Genomic DNA, 21705 nt, shown 5'->3' on the forward strand with positions numbered 1-21705 from the left:
ATCGAACCGCACCCTTTCGCTTCTCCCGTGCGGGCGATCGTGCGGTCCTTTTTTCCTCTCCAAGAGAAAAAAATTAGTGTTAAGTGGGGTTTGATCCCTTGACCAACAGGTTCATATGTAGGCTGCGGACCACTGGGATAATTTCGTTCACATGTGCACACGCTGATTAGCTAAGTATTCAGGCTGTCAGAGTTCAGATGGATCCAAACCAAGATTTGATCCATCTCGTGCTCGCATAAATAGAAAAGCTTGGGCACTCGCTAAATTAACCGACCCTTCTATAAACAACTGATTAGTGTTCAAAATTTGCTGCTACTATATATATCGGCATCTCAATTTCCGTACATCTCAACTTCCACATTTCTATATTTGTTTTAGCTGATGATGGTAACTTTGGCCTGAATGAAAAAAATGTTGAAACATTCCCCTGATAACCTTGGTGTAAACAACATGTTAATTTATGCACCGCAAACCTGATAACATATGAACACACACCATGGTAACTTTGACTGGGAAAAAATTGTTGAATTTTACCACTGTAATTTCTATCTCCATAACATGGAAACTTAAGATCTGCAGATCTAATAACTCACACATAAACTCTTGTAATTTTTGTGTAAAAAGTCTGGTAATATACGCACCGCAGTGTTGGGAACTTACGTACAAACACCATGGTAAACTTTGACCGGAGAAAAAAATGTTAAAAACATACCCCAGTAATTTCTATGTAAATAGCATGGTAATATATGCGTTGCAAACCTAATAACTTAGGTACAAACACCACATTATCTTTTACCTAGGGAAGCCAACTTACAAGCATGCCTTCACCTCCGCGCCCCTCGTGACCACCTAGCTGGCATCACCACCACCGGCGTGTGACAACAACATTGGCAGGAGCAGGAAGAGACTTCACTTCAAGGTTACATTGCCTAGTAGGCTCGCGAAATGTTTCATGAAGTGCGTGTCTGGTTCTTCCTGGTGTGGATAGTAGTTGTGGTCAAAAATGACATGTAACTTTTGATCAAATAAGATTTTTAAAGCAGCGTAGGCTTGATAATTTGCATATAAACACCATGATACATTTTTGACTCAGGGTAAACAAATATTGGAAAATATACCTACAATAATTTTTGTGTAATAGCATGGTAATATACGCACTGCAGACTTGATAACTTACGTCCAAAACATCATGATAATTTTTGACCTGAGAAAAAATACCGTTGAAACAATACTCTGGTAATTTTTATGTAAAAAACATGGTTTTTAAGCAACCCATACCAGATAACTTACAAACAAAATCATGTTGATTTTTTGACCCGAGACTTTTTTGTTCGAAACTTGTCCGGTAATTTCTACGTAAATAACATGATGATATAAACTCCAACAATCGATAACTTAGATACAGACATGGTAACTTTTTGACCCAGGAAACTTTTTGTTGAAAAACACATCGTCGCTAGCTTATGTGTAAATAGTATGCTAATATACCTCCCACGTAATCGATAATTTACGAACAAAAGACCGCTGTAACATTAACCAAGGGATGAAAAAGTTGTTCAAAAATATACTTGCGAGAACTTTTTGTGAAAATAGCATGCTAATATACAAACTGTTCAGCTGATAACTTGCGTATAAACAACGCGTTAAATTTGAGGAAGGGGGGAACACGGTAAATTTGAGGAAGGGGGAACGGTTGTTGAAAAATAGAATTCAACACATATAAGAATATAATGGTATAGATTCCAAAATAATATACATTAAAAAAATTAATAGCAGTTTCTAGTGTATATTAGCCGACCATATTCATAGAAACTTCTAGGGTATAGAAAATGTGACTCATGAGTTGGGTTTAGTAATGGAATCATCAGAGAACCAAAAATGTTGCTGATTCTCGTTTTGCGTATGATTCGATTATCTGACATGCTTATCCATATTGACCTAGTTTGATTTGGTGCAAATGAGATGTCCTACCCATTTCTCAAATTAAAAATTGTGCATTGGTTTAAAACTGAAATCTAGTTAACATAATTTTCATTATGATACTAAGACATCCATCGTGAAGAAAGACTAGTGTATTTGAACTCAACTTTGCCAGTCAATTTGGTTTGCCTCCGCGTGATATAGCCTATTAGTATGTGGTGCGAACTTACGCTCCTGCAAATCAAGTCTTTATTTTCAGCATTTAATAAACATTCGTGTGTAATGTATAATGTATAGTTCACTAGTATAATTTGTAGATTGGACCCTCTCCTCTTGGGGCCTAGGGCGGTCGCCCCTTTTGCCCAAGCTATGGGCCAACCCTATGCATTTTGTTGCATATATTCTGAGGAAATCATCATTTTAAGTGTTTAAATCTTACCATGGATCTGCTTATGTTACGAGGAAATTATTATTTTCAGTCAATATACACGCATGATGTAGCCAAATCAAACACCCATGTCATCCATCTGAGATAGCCTGGTTCACTCCTCAACACATGTAGGGGAAAAGAGACCGGGCCCCTATTCTGTTGGGCAGATCATCACAGATAATATGATGCACAAAATGCTTTGAAGTGGTATTAGTGTCCATCCATGGTGCATCATTACAGACAAGGTTTCTCGAAGGTGTCAGGAGAACAATTGAATCTGGAATCACCAAGCAATTTACTGAAGCATCAGCCGCTTGAGTGTCAGGATAACAACTCACAAATGCTTCCAAAACATAATGAACAAAACTCAGTTACTCTGCAGACAATGCTCTCCTTTGGCATCACCTCGTAAGCAACTAACTACATTGAAATAATCTGTTGTGAAGAGTAACTTCCTACACGAACAGTAGACATGCCTAACAAAACAAGAGATTTACTAAGATCATTGCTTCTTGAGAACCCATCATCATGAAGCAAATCCTTTTATAAGTTGGAACATAACATATTTTTGTGTGACAGAATATATCATGCTTATATATGTACTATATTGTTGGGTTTAGTCTCACATCGGTTTTGGGGGGAGACATAACACGACTTACAAGGGCGGGGTTGTCCCCTCCTAATAGTCTAGTCTTTGGGGGGAGAGGTCCCAAGGCCTCTCATAAGTCGGTGCTGCTCTCAGGTTGGGCCTGATGACGCATGTGGGTCAGAAACGATGGTGTTAGCGGACCCGGGATGCCCAGAATAAATCTCAGTAGGTGGTCGGTCATAGTTGGTGGGCTGGAAACGCTGGTGTTAGTGGGCCCATGGATAAACGATGTGTGAGGGGGGGTGATTGTTGGGTTTAGTCCCACATTGTTGGGCCCATGGACCCGGGATTGCGTAACAATAAAGAAGACCAAAAAGGTGTTTTTAGTTTTCATGTTTGTCTCCTGTTAATACACCACTACAAGTTGAAAATTAAGGCCACTGCCATGTAAAGTGGCAAAAACCCTAGCATCTAAAGCAACTCCTTTCGCTAACATGTCATCAAGCATACTCAAAGCCTCTCGAACGTTTCGACTCCTAACCAACCAGCATGCAAGATGCACTACGGGCTCTGCAAGGTATCCATCATCGATGTGCCTAACCAGATTGGCAGCCTCGGGTCTCCTCCCAGACCCAAAGAGGCAATCGACCTGTGTCTTGTATGTGATTTGTCTGGGGCAATCTTCCCCGCATCGACGTTGGAGAATGAGAACCCGAGCTCGCCCTTCTTTCCCGCGTCGTAGAACTTGTGGATCAGAATGTTACAGGTCATGTTGTCCGCCACAAACCCGTTGCAGCTGAACACGAACTTGGCAAGCTGGAAGTTGTCGGCTCGGCACAGGGATGAGATCAGAATATTGTATGTGTGCGCATTGGGTGTTATGGGCTTCTTGAGAAGATCCGTGAACAACTTGATGACACGCATCCACTTCATCTTGTTGGAGAAATGATCCATGACCGTGTTATAGGTCACGGCGTCGACCTCGAAGCCCAGCTCTTCGCACCGCTCTAGCACCTCCTTGGCCATCCAGGTATCTAGATCTTTTGCAGCATAGTCAAACAGTATGTTCAGACCCATGGTTAGTTGTAGCCCCTTCGCGACCATGATCTCCAGCTGCCAGAACGCACCCTTGATGTTTCTAGATCGGCATATCCCAGCATTTTAGATGATAATCATCAAAGATTCAAAGTAAGAATGAATTAGTGGCAATGGTATTAAATTTAATAAGAAATAAATTAAAATTAAAACTAAACCATAATGAAAAAACTGCACACAATTTATGAAGAAATTGCACTTATACTATGCAATAATAAGCATAGAACAGTGGATCTTTTGTGAGAAGGAAGTTTCCTAAGAAGAAAATGAATTAGTGGAATTGGTTTTACCCTTAAAGAAAAAAATGAAAACAAAACTAAAAAAATCAAAATAATGTTGCTTTGTTAGTAAGAATGAAATAGTGACATTGGTATTACCCTTTTAAAAAATAAAATATAAATAATATAAAACTTGCACAAAACTTTGCACTAAAATTGTTTTTTGTAATATACAAATAATATGCATATAATAGTGCAATTTTCATGCTCTACTGTAGTTACACACTTATTTTATAGCACTTTCATGAATTTATTTACACTAATCGAGCATCCCAATAATACCCATAAAAATATATTTAAAAAGAAACAAAAACACACAAATATAGAGAAAAAACGAAAAAGCCAAAGGAAGAGAGGGGATGAGTGGGTTGTCAAATGTGCTACATAGAGTTAGCTTGGTTGCCCACTTAACCGGCCTCAGCCCATTAAGGTATATATTGACCCACCTAACACTGAGGTTAGTCACAAATTCCCAGCTAAAAACAAGCGAAATCACTAATTAAGGAGTACTCATTGCAAAGATCACTCCCATCTTCTCAGGTTGTGACAAGTGGCGCGCTACATGTGCGCCACTTGTCACAATCTAGGAGTTTTGCCTTTTTTTCATAGACCCGTTTATTCAAAATGTTTTATCTCTTAAATCGTGCGTCCAAACCTCGGACCGTTTTCACCGTTGGATTCCTCGCTTCGAGGTCTTCAAAACTAGATCCCATATAGGTTTTGACGAACTATTTTTTCACGAAAAAAATTGAACTAAAAAACTGAACCAGAACCACGGGTTTTTCCCTTTCCAAAAGAGGCACACCCGTGCCTCTCGGGAAATCACAACCGTGCCTCTCGCGGGATCAAAACCGTGCCTCTCGTGGGAGGGGGGAGGGGGGGAAGAAGAAGAGAACACACGTTTTTTTTTCCCGTTTCCGAGATGCGTCTCGTAAAAGCACAACCATGCCTTTCAGCAAAAGCAAAACTGTACCTCTTGCAAAAGAAAAAAAAATAGAAAACACGTTTTTTTCGTTTCTGAGAGGCACGGCCGTGCCTTTCGCGAAAGCACAACCGTGCCTCTTGCGGCAAGAAAAAAAAACAGAAAACGCATTTTTTTCGTTTCCGAGACGCACGGTCGGTCGTGTCTCTTGCGAAAGCACCCCCGTGCCCCTCGCGGACGCAAAACCGTGCCTTTCATGAAAGGAAAAAAACCGTTTTTTCGTTTCCGATAGGCACAACCCTGACTCTCGCGGAAGCAAAACTGTGACTCTCGTGAAAAAAAACACATTTTTTCGCACAAAAGAAAATTTTAATTTTTTTATCCAAAAGCTGAGGAAGACCGGTGGAAAACCGAAACATCGAATAAACCAAAAAAAGTTTAAAAAGCCGAAAACGCGTGCGAAAAAAAACAAAATACAGAGGAAGCGCCCAGAGCGCGACACATGGCTGGCAGCTGAGAGCACGTCAAGTAGCGCTGATTGTTGCGAGGTTCCCGAAAAAGCGCTCGTGAACTAGTTGCTCTCAAAAACAAGTCACCAAACAGGAGGAAGAAAAAGATAACACGAATCGCACAGCAGCAATCCACGGCCAATAAAAATCGACTGGCCCATATTCAATTTCCAGGCAACTTACATGTAGCTGAAGTGCCAAAGAATACACGTGTCATAGTAAAAAAGCTCACAAAAACCAGAGAAAAGAATCTGACAGGGAATTAGAATATGTAATATTTGGTTGATGCTAAGTGAATAGAAGTAGACTGACTGGTACCAGCGTCGTCATCACATCTGTTTTTTTCGAAAAAATCAGAGATCAAAAGCTCCGCTGGAAATTCCCCGTGGCTGTTTACTCCATCTCGACTGTTGGTTTTGCATCGGGCGGCTCCAACAGCGCCCTACTTGTAGCGCGGGCTCGTGGCGGGGACAAGCCCTCGTGCCGCACGCTCTGCCCTCCCCTGCTCCGTGCTCTCTTCTCTTGCGGGTGAGGCTCGGCGCAAACTGGCCAGCTCGTGCCCGCTCACGGCGCTGCGCTTCCTGTCCTTAAGCACGCCGCCACCGTGTACGGCGACCGCCCCTCCGTCGTCTATGGCGGAACCGTCTTCACCTGGTCCCAGACCTACCGCCGCTGCCCTCGAGCTCTCCTCCTTCGGCGTCTCCCTCCCGCGCCCGCCGCGGCTCTGACGTACGAGTGGCTGGGCAACCCGGAGTTCAAGTGGGACACTGCAGATGATACTCAATTACACATCCGGCACCACGTCGGCACCCAAAGGGATCGTGGACTACCACAGCGGCATCTTCGTGGCCACCATGGACTCGCTGGTCTCCTGGTTGGTACCGGAGCGTCCGACGTACCTGTTGACGAATGCATGGCTGGCACAATCTAATGCCTGAGCAACTACACACACGAGGCGCACGACTTGAACAATCTACTGGTAGAGTTGTTGGTCTAGCTCGCTCGTCCGGCGTGGCGGCATCCACTTGATGCCCGGGCCTCAACTCGTGCCAAGGATGATATATGCTCATAATGTGTCGTAGTGGTGCGCACGGCGGCGGTGGTAGAGGAGAAGTCGGAAGAAAAAGGTTTTGTCGAGAATTTGCGCCGCGCACGTTTAGGCCTTGATTGGATTCTCGTGTTTCCTCTAATACACATGTGAAATAAATACAGATCTTGGCTCGTCTTTTCCAGCCGAAATTTGCTACGCAGCCGGTAAGATACAAGTGTAAAGTAAAATCGATGGGCGGAGGTGTGTATCGAAAACCGGCCAAATACCGGTGTAATCTCTACTACTATTAAACAAGAGAACATATTCAACGCTAAACGCACCCAGTCTAATCTACACATAACATTTCCGATTAATTGGAGCCTCACGATCAAATCTCTTAATTAGATCTAGCCGTCACGATTACACCAACCCACAAACGAAGTGCGTTTAGCAGTTTTCCAGGGCGGAAGAAAACTCTGCCAACGCGCGCACCAGGGAAACAACCCACGCCCACACAAAGGAAACATCTCACGTCCAATTAACACAGAGAGTCATATACGGAAACAAATGTGCTAACTTATAGGAAACTAGCATAAATGCCCGTGCGTTGCAACGGGAGACATAATTATAGTGTATTTAAATTTAGTTAGAATTATACGGGAAAATACAATGATAGTTCATGTGAAATTTAATGCTCACCAAAATCCGTAGACCAACACAATAACAATTTATATGCTAATTCCAGATGAATTTATTTATATAGAGCTATAATTCATCATCATATTCTAATTTAAAATAGAACTGGTTATCTTTTATCACATCTTGAAATATATTTCATGATGGTTGTAGCTATATTTCTTTTATCACATCTGGTGTCGGCATGTGTTGGGTGCCTGGTGAGAGCCACTTATCATCGATCCATGTCGTTGTCACACAATATTAACAAACCAAAAAAATAATAAAGTGGAAATGCTGGGATTTTACACAAACAATTCTACAAAACAAAAATAGGTAGCAAGCTCCAGAGGACCTAAAAACATGTGTTTCAATTATGAAAAGATGATACAGATGTCATCAACTTTTAAGGAGAAGATGTACCAACTTATCTATATAAATAAAATTAATATTAATAGAAAACATAAATAATGAGATCACACGATTGATTGACATATTAATATTATTTATGGAAGAGGATAATGAATATACTTGGGGCTCAGTAGCATGAGATTTGCTTTTATTATTGGGCTTGTTGATATTTTTTGTTTTTTCTGTTTTCATGTAGCTTACCACACGTACCATGTGGTTGGGCTTGTTGATATTGATAGGACCAACTGTTGTTTGTGCCGATGAAACCGGTGGTTATCGTTGCAACTGTAGAAAAAATTGTATATTTCTAAAGACCCATTGTTGTCGCTAATTCTTCTTTTCGTCATAATTGTCGATGGTAGTCTCTCTTGCCCATCTATTCATGTGGAACATAATTAATCCCACAACTATGGATTTGATCATCATACTGTATCACAAAGCTTCACGAGTCTCTCTTGCCCACCAACCTATAATTTTGTGGACTTAATGCTCCTAGTATATTAATTGATATTTCAAACCGGCAAGAGTAAAAATCTTATAAAGAAATAAAATCATTAATATGCATACAAAATACAACATCTTATATATTTTTGCCGTGCTCATTTTCGTTCCTCCATAAATCAACCTTCCCTTTTTAGCCTCACACAATCCTGATTCCACCCGTTTAAATCCTTCCTTATTATACCAATCCTTTTACTTATTAGCCTCACATAATTTCTTCCTTCCGTTTTCCCTTGCCTTATATTAATTAAGGATCCCGTCCATTTAAATATTGTGCCGAGCCCACCCTCACCACAATCCTTCCATAATCCTTCCTTTGAATATTCTGCCGAGCCCACACAATACTTCCTTTGAATTAGCCGCATCTATTTAGCCACATTCCTTTCCTTAATTAGCCCATCCGCTTATTTAGCTCTTCTCTTTTCACGTTTGTTTGTTAATTATTTGGCTATATTAACCGGTATGCGTGTCCTTAAAATTGCGAGGTGGGATTATTCATCAAGTAGGATGTTTGTCTCCGTTGGTTGTTGTAGCCCCAAGAAATAGAAGAGATCTAACGTGCGATTCTCCACAGTAATGTATTTTTTTTCTTTCTCTATGATCTAATATAAGGAAGCCCACTCGCGTGCATGCAGCCCATAAGGGAAGGCCCATGTTATTTGCGGCCAGTTAGCTGGGCTGGGATAGCTGCCTGTACGTAGTTATTATGAAATTTCAGGCCCATGTCACCGACGAACCAGAGAGTTTTATCGTGGACACCTGGGCGATGTACGAACGAACGCTAACACATGAAAATATTAGTACCACCTTGAATATATTTTAAATACAAACTAAAAGCGTAAATTTACGAGAAGAAGCGTACTGTGACGGTGAACCCACGGAGTCAATCCGTGCTTTATTATTAAAAATTAGGGAAAGATATATCCAGGGAATCAATCTGGCGTCAAGCTTACGTGCGCCGTCGCTGCCCTGCACAGCCACCGAGGCACCCGACGACCGCCGTGACGACGAGCTCGCCGAGTCACCCGACGACGGCCGCGACAACGAGCTCTTCCCAAACGCAGGTGCGGCCGCCCAGGCGCCCTCCCACGGCGGCGACGACGAGCTCTTCGCCGGCACAGGTGCCGCCAAGACTTCGTTAGGCTAGAAGACGCCTCTGGTCCGTAGAGGCACTGATTTTGTTACCAGAATTGCACTGATTTTCTTGAAGACATGTGAAGAAATTAGATTGCACCAATCTCCTTTGATGGCATGGCTACCATAATCTTCTTTGTCGTTTATCACATCTTCTATTTGTGATTACTGATGTATTTTGGATGTATCTCATTTGTCAACCTGTTCATGTGATTCGTCAATTGCTTTGATTGAATTTATGAAAAACAAGAGCAATTCTAGAAGGAAAATGTAGGAACTGGTGACTTAAGGAAAATGTATGAAGTGGTGACTTATGGCATGACCATATGCTAACATGATCCCTGATGAGCATTGGAGCGTTGGACTGACTTCACCTAAATGCCTCATCAAGCTGCATATGGATCGTTCAATGCTCAGTTCCAATTCATACGAACACAAATAAAGTCTGCCTGAGATATACAGTACTACAACCTACTACATCCTGATGCATTATTGCAGGTATATTAGTGCAAAATGAATTCAATTGGTTGCAGAGGCACCATAAGAAAGCTTTAATGGTAAACAGTGGGATGGAGTTGAACATAAAACTGCACTCTGTTAGCGTTGTGCTAATACTATTCCTTCCGTTACAATTGTGTGATAACATTCTTGACATTCACATGGTTCAAGGACTTCGTATGGCCCCGACCAATCCCAATGGGACGCGAACCCCGTTCCAGGATATAAGCAACACTCAATCCTTGGGTGATGAGCATTACACAAGCACCCAATTTCAGTTTTTGTAGCTCAACTGCTGAATTGTGCCATTGATTGCAGACCCTACAGAAGTAAAAAGGCAGAGGGATAGGGAGCGGTATGCACAAAATAAGGATGAGATTAATAAGAGACGATGTGAGGTTTACAAACAGAAGAAAATTGCCTCTGCCGAGAACAGTGGGGCACAAACACAGCTGGTTGTATCACAAGGTAATGAAGATGAACTTCATCCTACATGGCCCAGTTATAATGCTGTATACTGATCTATTCTTCATCTACTCAGGCCGTAATGAGATTAAGAATCGGATGGAAAGGGAGCGGTATGCACAAATATGTGCATACAGTTGTGATGTACTCCCTACGTCCCAACATATAAGATCGATTTTCAAGCTAACAAAACTTAGGGGCTGAATGTGTACCGCGTGATAGTAAATATATGCTTTTATTTTCAGGAAAACATCGACAAAGGAGAGAAGGACGAGCATACACAAAATATGCAGATTGAATGCATGATAACCAAAGATGAGGATATGAACACCGAATCAACAAAGGCAATAGAAGAACAAGGCATCATGGAAGATACAGAAAATATGCAGATTGATGAGGTGATATCCTAACACAAGCATACAAACCCCCAAGCTGACGAAGGCAGTTTTTAATTTCGCATGCCGTTATTATTCTTCTTATTCAGGGGGGACAAAACAATATGTAATCTATAGTATAATAATATCATACCTAGGATTCTTTACTCATCTTCATAATAATATTTGCTCTTTTATAAGTACTGGAGAATATTATATTATTGTGTGTTTCAGTTACTAATTGATGAAGAACCAGTAAGTACCGGGTAATATTATATTATGTGTGTTTCAGGTAGGAAGCGAGGAAGAATCAAATGGAATAGACGACGACAATGAAGTAGAGAAAAAGAAGATCACAGAGGCCACAGATTGCGAAGTGGCAAAGGCATGCTTCCGTTTCAACTATCCCAAATAGTTCTAATTCTCATTATATTATAATACTACATAGGGATTATTCTTTGTAATGTTGCTATCAGGGATTAACCGTCAAGGTAACAAGTGAAGAAATGCAGCCAGCTCAAGACAATGAATTAGCACAAACATTCGACACCAAAGGGGCAGAAACTGTAGGGGACAAGCTTGCAGAATTAAATGGAATAGAGAAGTGGAGAAAAAGAAGAGCACGCGGTCCACAGATTCCGAGGTGAGAGAGGCATATTATATTTTCCAACTATATGTCCCAAATAGTTCTAATTCTAATTATATTAAACCCTGCATACTGATTATTCTTTGTTTACAAGCCCAAAGTATACAGATATGCACCGATTTGACGGGGACGAGCAGACGGCGGGGTCGGAGAGACTAACCTGGACCCGCACGAGCGAGGAGAAGCATAGGGAGGGTCCCGAGCAGCATCACAGCACGCGGAGGTCATCGTGGTGATCCTAATTAAGGAGGTCGCTGGCAGCAACTGCTCCTGCTCCTGACCGAAACGAACAGGGAAATCAAGTTGGTTTCAGAGAGCAGAGCATCTGGATCGAGGGGGGAAGAAGAGTTGGAACCGGACCTTCATGGCGTCCCGAACAGGGGGGAGGGTGGAGGGAAGTTCGTGGCGCGACGAGTGCATCAGCACGAGGGAAGGCCCCGGCATCACCGGCGAGCATGCACAGCTCAAGCGCCCCGGCGTCGCCGGCGAGCAAGCCCGGCTCGAGCGCCCCGCCGTCACCAGGAGGAGGGAGGGCCCTGGCGTCGCCGGCGAACATGCCCGGCTTGGGCGTCCCGCCGTCGCCAGGAAGAGGGAGGGCCCCGGCGGCACCGGATAGGAAGAAGGGGTGGGCAGAGCAGGGGCCTGCTCGTCCGCCGCCGGTGCTGACGAGAGGGAGGGGCGGGGTGGAGCAAGGCCTGCGCATCCGCCGGCGGTGCTGACGAGGGGGAGGGACGGGGCGGAGCAGGGCCTGCGCGTCCGCCAGAGTTGCTGACGAAGGGGAGGTGCGGCTAGCGGAGAGCTCCATTCTAAGTGGATTAGGAGAAGTGGTGGAAGAGTGGGGAAAAGATAAGCGTGAGGGGACGGTGGAAGATTGACTCAGAATTTTTCATTTTCTTTCAATCTCTATACTATACTACAGTACTACGTAATATAAGCCAGTGACCCATTATAAATGAGTGTGGCATTTTTTTCAAACAAAATAAAAATATCTTTAAATTTCAAAGGGCATGTCCGGTTCACATGCTGCGTGGGTGAGATTTTTGTTTTCATCACTGCTTGTTACAGTCATGATCATTTGATGATTTAAAAAAAACATGAATCCCTATAAAATTGATAAAAATTTATTAAGTATATTTAAGTTTTGTAATCATGCAGGTCATCTTGTGGTCTGTAGATGATAAATTTTGTGGAGTACTTCACAGGAGATATTTTGTCTGCCATTCCTACACATGTACATTTCACCGTGTATCATTATACTTATTCTATGTTCTATAACTATTTATCTCTTATTACTACTTTAATAGGAACATGTGACAGATTTTATAACAAAATTAGCTGTCATGTTAGTGGACTCGGAATTGAATGATGATAATATAAGAAATCGAGACATGGAAGATGACGAAAACAGCACAGATCCCGTGGAATGCGGCATTCTAAATAGACCTCCTGAGAATTTCAAAACATCTAATATATCAGGAGAAGTCGAGCTCACCTCCCAGTCATTTATCCTTTCGCCGTCTGTCAATTCAGCAAACAATGATTTAATAGATGAACTTTGCTTGTTCATCAGTATGCTTGACGATGTTGCTCTACTAGAGTAAGCCATATTTTTTAGTTCATTTTGTATTCCAATAAATTACTCTGGTGTCATTATAATTGACAGAATTTCGATTTTACAGGAGCGAATGGGTGAAAAGCTCTGATCCATACCCTATTAGATTAAATTTGAGACAAATAAAAAACACATCGAACAATGATGAATACATGGATATTCATTGTTTTAATATGGCTGTGCGGATCCTAGCGCGCCACGAAGTCCAACTTGTCAGAGACATTCCATCTCACTATATGGATCTGAACTTTTGTGTAAGTTATTATAATCACATATTACATTTTTTTTCTCATTCCACTAATATTTTCTCATTCTCATTTTAGTTGATGTTCCACTATGTACGAGACTCGAGTCATCGTGAAAATATGGAAATTGCTACATACGGTTGTTTCATAGCTGGCCTGACAGTAATGATTACCATATCTCACAATGTGATATGGTAAGATTTTATTTTTTTTCATCTCTAACAGTGTTTTATTTGATCTTAATTAATATTCCATGTATTTCTAAACTATTTCATCATTGCAGATTTTATTGCCTTGGTATATGTTTGGGCTATTTCTATTGTTTGTGTTGGATCAAAATAAAAAAGTTGTCTCAATTTTCGTTCCGTTACCAATACCTAATTTGGGGAATAATGTACTTAAAATTATGGTCGACAACCTAAACCTTGCGCTTGAAGTTGCAAACCGTGCATTCAAGGATGATATCTCTAAATGGGAATGCTTAGTTCCTGTTGCTCCAACAAACTCACACTGGTATGAATCTTTTAAACGCATTACAATATTAATTGTTTCATTCAACGCACATTATGTGTTTATTTCATACATGCAGTGCCCTATCCGGTTATTTGGTTTTTAATTACATGCACTCATTGTGCGATGGAAAATTATATTTTCCCATACCCAAGGTGAGTATTTACACCATGCTTATTTGTATACACATTGCACATGCAACTTGCTATAACAATGTTGTATAATGCATATGTAGGATGGTTTTCAGCTGAGGAAGCAATTTTTGGTGCATATTCTTAATTATGAAGAGAATGAAGCTCAAAACAATATCCCATACATTGAACGAAGCATCATTGATCGCATCCATAGATGGACCTTCATTGCTTCAAAAGAGGGACCTTCAAGACATGCTTAGTTGCGGGTTTTAAAATATATTTTTGTAACAATTATAATACATTTATTATGTGACAGTGAAATTTATGCGGAGACATGTTCCTGGATCGTGTGTTACACACACGCTCATATCATTGTGCATAAAATATATTTAAATGGCTCGGTAAAAGAACTCACTAAAATAAAAATTAGATCCAGAGTAGATGTTTCTACTATAGACTATGATACATGTGTTGGATCAGAAATATGTCACACTTTTTGAGAATACAATTTGAGTGACATGATAACATTTTTGTAGCGATTTGAATTTTTTGTAAAAATTATTTTAATATTATATCATGTGAATTTGTTTTGTTTGAGACGTGCGTTGCACGTGCATGCTTACTAGTCTGAGAAACAAGCGCAAGTTTTACGGACGATCCAAGTTGGTACGCGAATATCAGCTGTTTTCTTTTACAGGGGTTTTCTGCTGGAAAACAACATTGCAACCGGGGCCTCAGCTGTGTATGTTCATTATTACAGAAAAATTGATCTAGAGCTTAGCTCAGTGTAAGTGCACGCATGCAAATGCATGTAGTGCGAGTGGTGTCTACTAGGAATGCATGCATGCACGTTTTTTTATTCTTTTTGAACAAGGGAAAGGATCCAGAAGACCCGGCACTGCATTATTCAAAGCCGTGGGCATTACAAAGGTACCAAAAATTACATAATAGTCCCCGAAGCTTACGAAAAGGTCGCTCCGCAGAAATAGGAAACGCAATCGGGTCCAATTGCTCTCTGATAGCTCTATCCTTCGCCGTCGCCGGCCGCGGGGACAAACCACTTGGTCCAGTGAAACCCCTGTAGTTAAACAACGTAGGCTCCATCATGGAGCAACACTGTCTCCCATCAGGCACCATGACCGAGAGGAATGATATTGGCCGCCATTCTCGGCCTGAAGATACGACGGCTCGTCGAAAAAACCCGGCAAGCCATCACGTGCGCCGTAGTTCCCGTGAACCCACCATGTTCTGGGCTTGGGATCCCCATCATCCGCCTCCAGATCCACTCCAGAGGCCCTTCTCCAGCTTAGGGGACAAGAACATCGTCGCCGGAAGCTCGAATCCGGCGAGGCACAACACCAAGAAAGGAAGCCAAGCCTGGGCCATTGACTCCAGATTCCTCCATCACCACAAGGACATAAGAGGAGAGAGGTGTCAGTGGCGGAGCTTGGGCCACATCTTAGGAGGAGCAAAAGGGTTGGGGGGGGGGGGGGGGGTCGGTTACCGATGATAATATGAACAAATCTCCTGGCCTGGGGGGCAATGGCCCAGGTTGATCTCCACTAAGATCTGCCACCAGTGTGTGCCACTGGAGGTGACCACCGCGACGGCTCGATCCTAGACAACCTTGTGCTTATTGACGCATGTCTCGTCGGGGTCGTCCTTGCCGCTCCATCCCCACCATGGGGGCATGGAGAAAGAACAAAGTAAACCTCCAACGACCATCACATGCTTCACAAGAGCATCGGTACACTGCACACAATCAGCATGAGCCATACGACCCCAAGGCAATCCTAGGCCCTGGCCTACACCAAGATTTACGTTGTACACGAGGGACCCGACCTCCTCTCTCACCCCTGCTTCCCGGAGAAGGAGGGGAGGGGATACGAGACGGCGCTGGAGACTCTCAAGAAGAGGGAGAAGGAAGAGAGAGAAAGGGAGAGAGCAAATGAGAGCCCGAGCAATGCATGGATGGATGCATGTGGGTTTGAAGTTGTGTGTGTACGTGCACTAGCAATAGGAGTAGATTGCAGTTTCTTTCTCTTCTTCTTTTTTGTCATAAATATTTTATTACTGTGATCTTACAAACAAAGAACAGGTGAAGTTCGTGATTGATGATGAAGTCAATGAGTCTCAAGAACAACTCTGGGCACCGATAGGCAAAGTGTTGTACCATTAAATTCTGCATGTTAGAATAATTGCAAATGCCCTTCGCCTTGCTTGGGGCAACCCAAAAAGTCTGAATTTCAGATCGATGGGGGGTAGAGCTGGAAAAAAAGCTCGAAGCTCGTGAGCTAAACGAGTAGCTCGTGACTCGACTCGAACTCGAAGAATAACGAGTCGAGCCAAGCTTTAGTTTAAGATCGTTTATAGACCAAGTTAAACGAGCCAATCTCACGAGTACTCGTGTAACTCGTTAGGCTCGGTACAAAAGATCAGCCACTTCCAATACAAAAAAAGATCAGCCACTCAGCACCCTATGTCTTAGGCGCACAATACAAGGCCTAGCTGTTGAAGGCCCAACCACCTAGGAGACTCATGCATTACAAGAAAATTACTATTGTTAGTGATATATATATATATTTAATATATACATAATCATTTTTATAACATTTAAGGGTTTTATGTTCATATCTTTAACGAGCTTAACAAGCTAAACGAGCCAGCTCGCGAGTTATACGAGTCGAACCAATTTTGGATTTGAGCTCGTTATAATAACGAGTCGAGTCAAGCTAGCCCGTTAATGAAACGAGCTCTAGCGAGTCGAGCCGAGCTGGCTCCACTCAGCTCAAATTCCAGCCCTAATGGGGGGCAATGTTTTTGTGGCAAGTTTTGAGAACAAGAGTGATAGAGATTGTATCTGGGATGGCAGCATGTGGTTTGCGGGAAAGCACAATGTGGTTTTGGATATCTTCAATATTTGTTGAAATATGAGGTGGGCTTTAGGCCCATCTAATAATTTCAGAAAATCTCTAAGGGTCCATGTGGGTTTAATTGGCACTAGGTGGAGGTGGAAAGTTTAGTCCCACCCCGGAAGTTGGAAAGGAGTTGGACCTTTTTATAAGGGTTTCTCTTTCACATGCTATTGGAGCTTGACAATAGAAGAGCCCTCGCACACCCCTCCTCTGCCACCCGCCTCGGCCCGCCACGTCGGGAATGAGCCGAGTCAAGCTCACACCTATGCGCATATTTTTGTCAGTCAGTAACGGAGAGTCAATATGTCGTTAATTTTCTGTCAATGCCATGCTAGTGATTTGTTTATGGATTAAATTAGTCAAAAAAATTGCCTACTTATTCAACAATATTCACTCGCGTCCGTCAGAGTTGAAGTTTGATCGGCTGAAAATCTGGGCGCGAGTGGTGAATCTGCCCTTTAATATGTTGTTCCCTCCGTGGTCTCATAAGATTGCATACATGGTTGGGGAAGTGGTGCAGCTGGATGCAGGTGCGCATGGGTATTCATGGGGTTCATGTTTGAGGACTCATGGGTAGATTAACATGAAAGAGCCGCTTATGCAATGGGTGCAACTTGAATCAGCTAAAAAGCGTGAGGTGGAGTTCTTCAATATTTAGTATGAAAATCTCTCGTACATATTTCTGTTTTTCGTGTGGTTTGTTGGGTCATACCCACTAGATGTGTCCAACCCCAGCGGGGAGAGATGAATACAACCGCGCGCCCACCATTTCGTGAATCAATTAGGTTCACTCCGCACAAGAACATGAGTTGGGGAACTGGTGCAATGGGGAGGTCGGATGGACCGACTAGTAATTTTCAGAGCAAGGAAGCACATGTTAAAGAGGAGGAAGAAGTCGAGCATAATACTTTCAGTTGTATCGGTTGAAAAGCATCAATGGAATAAAGCATGTACCTGTACTAATCTTGCCTTGGAGGAGGAAGCCGTCCAGGCCTGTATCCTAGAGAAGCAACAGGAACACTTGCACCCTCGCCCGTGAGCATAACTGGGCGGTCTGTGCCATAACCAGACTACCCCTAAAGAGGAGAAGGATGACAACGACGGGTCGAACAACTCCGGCTGGATCCATTTTGCGCCTTTGAGCGCTACTTTCCTGACATAGATGGCAAGGACGCGGGCAAGGGCAAGGGAAACCATGAATGATCTTTGTCCATAGCTAGTATGTACGTTGAACATGCCAATTTTTGGTAGCCAAAATGGCATGAATTGATGTAGTAGCTGGACGCTTTGTGTTGGATCATAGAGATAGCTTAGCGATGCATGTGGTTGTATGGATTGGGGTTTGCTGGATCATAGAGATAGCTTAGCGATGCATGTGGTTGTATGGATTGGGGTTTGCTAAATCAGGTACCCCATTGTGGAAACGGAAATTTAAGGCGTGACCTTGTTGCATAATGTTGTCAGGAAGGGTATACCTCCCAAAATTATATTAATCTCTGATTTAAGCTTTGGGCTCTGGCACCTCTACATATTTCTGCTTCCCTCTACGAAGGGACTATTTATTTACTTTTATATTATATTATTTTTATGTTGAGTCATCACCTTCTCAAACAAGCACCAGACCTAAGAGCACTATTGTCATCCTCATTCATTGTGTATAGTTAATGTTGAATGCATCATCACTGGATCTATTCTACCATGAATTACAATGTTTAGTCGCTGCTTAAACTTTGGGGGTGCTCTGGATTTATATTTTGAGGTCTTAGAAAGGGCTAGCGAGATGTCATTATTGTCATATTATATCATGATTGTTTTGACAAAGTGTTTGCGTTTGAGATATCTTATTATTGCTGGCTAGTTGATTATATCATTGATATGAGTTAATACAATTTCTAAGAGTTACTGTTTGCATGGTTAGCCACGATCTTTGCTGAAAATATGGATGCTATTTAAGCATTTGTATGGAAACAAAAACAAAAGAGTTCGTAAAAGTTTTTTTCTATCACTCTGAATTGTTTGAAGACAAGCAATGTGTTAAGTTTGGGGGAGTTGATACGTCTCCATCATATCTATTTTTCCTAACGCTTTTGCTCTTGTTTTGGACTCTAATTTGCATAATATGAATAAAACTAACCCAGGCTGACGCTACTTTCAGCAGAACTACCATGGTGTTGTTTTTGTGCAGAAAGAAAAGTTCTTAAATTTGGACGAGACTTTTTGAAGAATTATTTTTAAATAAATAAAAAATAATGAAACCAAGACCCACAGGAGGGGGGGCCAGCTGCCCACAAGGCACCAGGGCGCGCCACCCCCGCCCTGGTGGGTAGTTGGGCCCACGAGGCTCTACTGACCCTTATTCCTATTCTATAAAATTCCATTTTTCAGAAAAAATAGAAGAGGAAGTTTACCGCGTTTTACGATACGGAGTTGATACGTCTCCAACGTATCTACAATTTTTGGTTATTCCATGCTATTCTATTATCCATCTAGGATGTTTTATATGCATTTATATGTTGTTTTATATGATTTTTGGGAGTAACCTATTAACCTAGAGCCTAGTGCCAGTTTCTATTTTTCCCTTGTTTTTGAGTTTTACAGAAAAGGAATACCAAACGGAGTCCAATTGACGTGCCAATTTTTGATGATTTTTATGGACCAAAAGAAGCCCCCGGAGTAAAAGAGTTGGGCCAGAAGAGTTCCGGGCCGTCCACGAGGGTGGGGGCGCGCCCTACCCCCTGGGCACATCCCCCTATCTCGTGGACGACTCGGAGACCCCCCTGACATGAGACCTACGCCAAAAATTCCTATAAATACAGAAACCTCCAGAAAATAACCTAGATCGGGAGTTCCGCCGCCGCAAGCCTCTGTAGCCACCAAAAGCCAATCGGGACCCTGTTCCGGCACCCTGCCGGAGGGGAGGATCCCTCACCGGTGGCCATCTTCATCATCCCGGCGCTCTTCATGACGAGGACGGAGTAGTTCACCCTCGGGGCTGAGGGTATGTACCCGTAGCTATGTATTTTCTCTCTCTCTCTCTCTCTCTCTCATGTTCTTGATTCGGCACGATCTTGATGTATCGCGAGCTTTGCTATTATAGTTGGATCTTATGATGTTTCACCCACTCTTATCTCTTGTAATGGATTGAGTTATCCCTTTAAATTTATCTTATCGCGTTGAGTCTTTAAGGATTTGAGAACACTTGATGTATGTCTTGCATGTGCTTACCTGTGGTGACAATGGGATATTCACGTGATCTACTTGATGTATGTTTTAGTGATCAACTTGCGAGTTCAGTGACATTGTGAACTTATGCATAGGGGTTGGCACACGTTTTCGTCTTGACTCTCCGGTATAAACTTTGGGACACTTTTTGAAGTACTTTGTGTTGGTTGAATAGATGAATCTGAGATTGTGTGATGCATATCGTATAATCATACCCACGGATACTTGAGGTGACATTGGAGTATCTAGGTGACATTAGGGTTTTGGTTGATTTGTGTATTAAGGTGTTATTCTAGTACGAACTCTAGGATAGATTGAACGGAAAGAATAGCTTCGTGTTATTTTACTACGGACTCTTGACTAGATCGATCAGAAAGAATAACTTTGAGGTGGTTTTGTACCCTACAATAATCTTTTCGTTTGTTCTCTGCTATTAGTGACTTTGGAGCGACTCTTTGTTGCATTGTTGAGGGATTGTTATATGATCTAATTATGCTACTATTGTCGAGAGAATTTGCACTAGTGAAAGTATGAAGCTTAGGCCCTTGTTTCCTAGCATTGCAATACCGTTTATGCTCACTTTTATCGCTTGCTACCTTGCTGTTTTTATATTTTAAGATTACAAATACCCATATCTACCATCCATATTGCACTTGTATCACCATCTCTTCGCCAAACTAGTGCACCTATACAATTTACCATTGTATTGGGTGTGTTGGGGACACAAGAGACTCTTTGTTATTTGGTTGCAGAGCTGTTTGAGAGAGACCATCTTCATCCTACGCCTCCCATGGATTGATAAACCTTAGGTTATCCACTTGAGGGGAATTTGCTATTGTCCTACAGACCTCTGCACTTGGAGGCCCACCAATGTCTACAAGAAGAAGGTTGTGTAGTAGACATCAGGAGTCGCCGCCAAATCCTGTTCTTCATCGGGAGGCCAGCCAGCTCTGGAGCCCATTTCGGGCTCCGGAGAGGGGGATGTTCGGTCTTCGTCATCACCAACCATCCTCCATCACCAATTTCATGATGCTCATCACCGGGAGTGAGTAATTCTTCATAGGCTTGCTGGACGATGGTGGTCTGGATGACATTCATCATGTAATCGAGTTAGTTTTGTTACGACTTGATCCCTAGTATCCACTATGTTTTGAGATTGATATTGCTATGACTTTGCTATGCTTAATGCTTGTCACTAGGGCCCGAGTGCCATGATTTCAGATCTGAACCATTTATCTTTTCACTATTATATATATGTTCTTGATCCGATCTTGCAAGTCATATGCACCTATTATGTGTTATGATCCGTAAACCCCAAGGTGAAACCAATTGGGATACTTTCCGGTGATGACCGTAGTTTGAGGAGTTCATGTATTCGCTATGTGTTAATGCTTTGTTCCGGTTCTCTATTAAAAGCAGGCCTTAATGTCCCTTAGTTTACTTATGGACCCCGCTGCCACGGGAGGGTAGGACAAAAGATGTCATGCAAATTATTTTCCGTAAGCATGTATGACTATTTACGGAATACATGCCTACATTATATTTATGAATTGGAGCTAGTTTTGTATCGCCCTAAGTTATGAATGTTAT

The 21705-nt window shown here is 42.3% G+C and overlaps 1 pseudogene; it reads right to left on the bottom strand.

The window, feature by feature from the left end:
• Positions 1-3345: 3345 nt before the first annotated feature.
• LOC123038243 (pentatricopeptide repeat-containing protein At3g22470, mitochondrial-like) overlaps positions 3346-21705 on the bottom strand; it is a 37105-nt pseudogene continuing 18745 nt past the window's right edge.

This window comes from Triticum aestivum, chromosome 2A, assembly GCF_018294505.1.
Source record: "Triticum aestivum cultivar Chinese Spring chromosome 2A, IWGSC CS RefSeq v2.1, whole genome shotgun sequence".
NCBI lineage: Eukaryota > Viridiplantae > Streptophyta > Magnoliopsida > Poales > Poaceae > Triticum > Triticum aestivum.